Here is a 5,667-nt window from a genome sequence, read left to right as displayed (position 1 = left end):
TTTAATATTCAACTGATCTTTAATTGCTAGGAAAAACCCAACTTTGTCATGGGTGTGTATGCATGCACTCGTGCATTTTAATACATTGTTGGACTCAATTTGCCAGTGTTCTGTTTAGATAATTTACGCCTGTATTGATGAGTGAAATCGGTCTATATATTCCTTTCATGTCTCGTCGTGGTATCAAGGTTAGACTAACCTCATGTAATGAGTTTTTCAATTGTCTGGAAGAGATTCAGATTGGGCCTTTTTTTTTTTTTTTTTTTTGTCTTTTTTTTTTTTTCTTTTTTAACATCATTGACTTCACAGAGGAAGGGAGTGGGCAAGAGAGAGAGGAACATCAATGATGAGATAGAATCATTGATTGGCTGCCTCTTGCATGTCCACACTGGTGATCGAGCCTGCAATCCAGGTATGTGCCCTTGATTGGAATCAAACCTGGGACCCTTCAGTCCGCAAGCCCATGCTCTATCCACTGAGCTACACCAGCCGGGGCTGGACCTTGTCTTAAAGCCATTTGTCATTAAGAGAAGAATTTTAACTATTGCTTCCACTTCTTTAGGGGTTGTAGGATCATAAAGATTTCATGCTGAGTCAGTTTTGTATATGTGCTGCCGAAGCAAGCACACAGTCAGTTTTGATTAATAAATTTTTCTAGTGATTTCTCCATTTCATCTTAGTTTAAAATTTTTTATATATGAAGCCATGTTACTTTTACATTTTTAGTTTCCACAGCACCTGTACTTATGAGCCTTTCTCATTCCTATTAGTTTATTTGCACCTTTTAAAAAATTAAAAAAATAAATATCCCAGAGCTTCAAATATATAACCCAATTGTTATTTTTAAAGTTATTTCCAAATGCCAGGGTGTGTTATATATTTGTTTTTTGTTTTTGGTGGAGATGCTGGGGACTGAAGTGTTATAGTTGATTAGCATTTTGTAGAGAATATGAGCTATAAAGTTTCAGTTTTCTGAAATGAAATAGCTTTATGATTTATCACGTGATCAGTTTTCATGCATGTTCCATATACTTGAAAGGAATGTGTGTTCCCCAATAGTGGAGTATCATGTCTATTAAATAAAACTTATTAGTTGTTCTGTGTCAATCTTTATACTGATTCATCTTTTGCTTGATTTCTAATTTCCTGAAGTCTCACAATCTGATTATGATAGATTTTTCAGCGTCTCTTGAAGTTATCATTAATTTTCTTTCTTTTTTGGCTTTATTATTAGATACATACTAATTTAGAATTCTGTCTTCCCTGGTGAATTTTGGACCCTTTATAACCATGCAGGGACTCAGTAGTTTTGCTATTTTTGTTACTATTGCAAGATTTTGGTTAGTCTTTATCTGAATATCTTAGATCTGTCTTTGGTCTTATATTTTGAATTTACAGGAGACACACTCAAAGGACCAAAGAGAAACTATCTTTTTAATTGCATAGGTTTGTATGTGTGTGTGTATATATATATATATATATATATATATATATATATATATAGCGTTATTACTTTTATTAGTTATTGTATTATCTATTTGTTTTTTTTTAAAATATATTTTATTGATTTTGTACAAAGAGGAAGGGAGAGAGATAGAGAGCTAGAAACATCGATGAGAGAGTCATCAATCAGCTGCCTCTTGCACACCCCCCACTGGGGATATGCCTGCAACCAAGGTACATGCCCCCGACTGGAATCGAACCCGGGACCCTTCAGTCCCCAAGCTGACGCTCTATCCACTGAGCCAAACCGGTCCCGGCTGTATTATCTATTTGTATTACAACTGCCTGCACATTTATATTTATTGTGATTGTGATTACAAATATGTTGGATTTATTTCTAGGTCCTTATCATAAATTATATCTTTTTTGGGAGTGGGAGGGGTTATTTCCCCCTCTATCTGTTGATTGTTGTGTGTGTTTTTTAATATCTTCACCAGATATGTTTTTATTTATTCTCAGAGATAAACAGATGTGAGATAGAAACATCCAACAGTTGCCTCTTGTACATATCCTAACAGGGATTGAACCTGCAACCTGACTGGGAATAATCAAAATGCAGCCTTTTGGTGTATGAGATGACTCTGCACCAACTGAGCCACTTGGCCAGGGCTTTATTTCAATGAGTTTTATTTGGTTTACAAATCTTCTTGTTTGTTCTCTGTGTAATCTTTTGCTCATTGTTCGAATTTTCTCTGCTTCTATTCCTTTACAAATTACTTTTGCCTTTAGAGTCCTTGCGAGTGATTCCACTGTTGTATACCCTGTGTTGTTTTTCTCTCATAGTGCCATTTTCCTCGAGTTTAATGACATTTTAAACTTACTTTCCTTGGGAAATAGGAATTATTTGAAGCGTGGATTGAAATTGCTCTGCCAGACACTGCAGGGGGAGCTACCAGCCTGAAACCACTTGGCCAGCTTGAAGGTTGTGGTTTTCAGGTCACAGACCTGGAGGGTGGGCTTGTGTGAATTTGTGGGAGCTGGTGACTTATCCCCCTCACCCAGCACAATGGAGTCAGGCAGATTTCCTAGCTGCTCGCTTTTCTGTGTGGCCCTCTGGACTCTGTGAGCCTCAGGCTTTAGGTCCAGGCCCCCCGCTGCTGCTGTCTCATGGTCTCAGGGAAGAGTGGGGTCTGGTAATGGCTCACTTCACAGGTTTCCTCTTTTCACCTAATTTGGGAGCTTTGCAATGGCTTTCATATCAACTCAGTGATATATTTTAAGATATTATATATTAATATTAATTTACAGTGTTGCTTCTATTTTTCCAACATTTGGTTTATAAGCTGGGGGTTATCAAGAGTATCTAGACTGCCTTTCAATTGGAAATGAAGTCCAAGTTAAAATTGCTTTTTTTTGCCCTTGATGTAAGTAGGAAACATGGTAGTCTGTAGTCTACAGAATTCCAGGGTGCCACGCTCTCAGCTTTGCGCTGTCCAACATAGCACCTTTATGAGACTGCAACTTGCAAGGTTAGAAATATACAGAAGCCATTCTTTAGTTATACTCTTCCTCTAAAAGAATGGCTCTGCCATTTCCTTAAATGGCTAGCCCAATATTACTCCTTTGTGTTCTTTGATTAGTCATTGCTTTGGTCTGAAAAGAGGATTTGGATCTGATTTCTTGTAAACATAGCACTGGGGATTGTATATGCATGAATAAGCCTCTTGGCATACCTATCCTGGCTGAAGGCACTGTCTGTTATGACTTATCTTTTGCCCAGCAACTAGTTTTAAATCAATTACCCGGTGTTTAAGGTTTGAAAATACCTTCCATTCACATGTACTCTGAAATTGAACTCTGGAAAAGGTACAAAAGACACAAAATTGTTACTGTTTTTTTAGAGGACAAAGTCGACCTAAATTATACCTTAGAGGCAAGAGTTTATGCTGTAGTGCCATAAATTTTTAATCTTATTTCTGTGGAAGATGGAGAAATTACCTGTCAAACGTGTAACTTTCACCCCCAAAACTAATCCATGGACATTAGGTTATACAGACAGAGCCAGCACATACCTGACTTTTTGGGCATGAACACTCGCTGGCATAAACCTTGGCATAGGAGTTCTTAGAATACATTGCCTCGCATGTGTCTCTAATATGCAGTGCAAATTAGAGAAAACAGAAAACTTTCTGGAAGCAGGGTCAGGGAAACCTGTAACTATACTGTTGCACAAGTTTACATTTAAGAAAGGTGATGGCCAGAAGCCAGAGAAATTAACCCATCCCAATGTCAACTGTGGTACATGATTTGAAGGGATTCTGCCTTAGTTTTAAAATCCTAAAAATCAGGTATAAATAATAAGTCTTGAAATAAGTATCTAAGGGGCTCCTATCTGTCCCTTCTCTGCCTCATAATAATAGAGATGCTTTACTCCAGAGAGAATTTTACTATTTTACCTTCCTAGTGTCATATAATTGGGTATGAGGATGTTTTAAGCTATTTGTATTTCTCTTCCTCCTATCGTATAGTATCTATTATTTTCATTTCTTAAAAAAAAAAAAAAAAAAAAAAAAGCCTTATTGCCTGTTTCTGGATGGCCTTTGTGGGTTAAAGGTATACTGGTTACCTTTAATAATGCTAACTGAACATACTTATGAGGATCCTAAAAGGATTTCCTATAGCAATAGCAATTAGGCATGAAATATGGGGGGAAAATAGTTTCTACCATTTGCTAAGAATGAACTCTTGCAGTGCAAGATTTAAAAAAAAAAAAATCTTAGTGAAAATTACTTTATCAACAGTCCCAAACAAGAGAATATTTGTTGCTTTATGTGATAAAATATACTTTTCAGCCACTCATATATGTGATACTAAGTTAAGAGCTATACCAAAAGCTAGCCTATTTTAAGTGCATATTTTTGGTACCTCTGAATTAGATAATTTATATTTTAATTTTTATATGTATTCTATCTATGACTTAGTCTGTAAGCCCATTTCTCTCTTGGATATTTATAAAAGCAGTATGTACAAACTTATTTAAAACACACACACACACTTGTAGGTTAATGTAGGAACTTACATACTTATGACATTCCAGAGGGGACGAAAACATACTCAATTCAATGCAACATAAGCCGAGAAAGACTCCATCACTACCACTTGCTTGTGTAAAAGGAGATTATGTAGCTAGCACATGCAGAATGCTAAGGTTCTCTCAGAGTATGACAGTCATATAACCCAAAGTGACCTAGTTTTACCTACTTTAAAGCTTTTAGTCAGGACTACCAGCGAATTATTCAATTTAGAAATTGGTTTTGGTATATATTAAAATTTTTAAGTTGTCTAATTTTTCTTTATCTTGATGCTTAAACATAACACAGTCTTTGAACTACGTAAGACCAAATGCTTTTTATCAATTATATAGTGACATACTACCTGGGTCAAATAGAAGATATTTCAAAAATACACTGATATGTATCAAAAGCCTAAAAATTTTGCCTATTTGTTAACCCGTCTGTTAACCCTGCAATTCTACTTCTAAGAAATTATTTTAAGAAAACAGTCATGGATGTACACAAGATTCAGTGAAGTATTGTTTATAACTGTGAAAAGATGTATACAGTCAAAATGTCCTAAAGAGGATTAAATAAATTATGCTTCAGCCACACGATAGAATAATAGAGGAATAAAATTAGGAGACTATGTTCGCAATATATTCCGTGAAAAAAAAAAAAAAGCATATTATGAAACAGTATGCAAGCAAGTAGGAACCTATTTTTATAAAAATATACATATTTGGCAAAGTAAAAGGACAAATGATATTTACCAAAATATTAACACTCGTCATTTCAACATAGTAATAGAATGAAGGCTGTTTCACCACTCCTCCATTTTTGCTTATTTGTTCTCTGTGCTATTTTTTAAAGGGGAGGGGAAGTTATTAACCTCAGATTATCCAAATATGCCCTCATAGGCGCTTCTGGCAATGTAAATGTTTCTGTTCAGCCTATATGTGGCAAACTGCTTCTACCTTAAAAATATGAGCGTCCTTCCAAGATCACATTCTCTCAAATACTCACCCTTTTTGGCAAAATGTACAAAAGCAATTATTGATTTTTTTAAAAAACCACACTCAAATTATCACCTAAAAGATGAAAAAATACAAATCCTTATTTCAAAAAAGGAACAACCCAAATACATACTACTAAATTATGCAAAGTTACA

This window comes from Pipistrellus kuhlii, unplaced genomic scaffold (genome assembly GCF_014108245.1).
Source record: "Pipistrellus kuhlii isolate mPipKuh1 unplaced genomic scaffold, mPipKuh1.p scaffold_m20_p_3, whole genome shotgun sequence".
In the NCBI taxonomy this organism is placed as follows: domain Eukaryota; kingdom Metazoa; phylum Chordata; class Mammalia; order Chiroptera; family Vespertilionidae; genus Pipistrellus; species Pipistrellus kuhlii.
Note: the sequence above shows the minus strand (reverse complement) of the source record.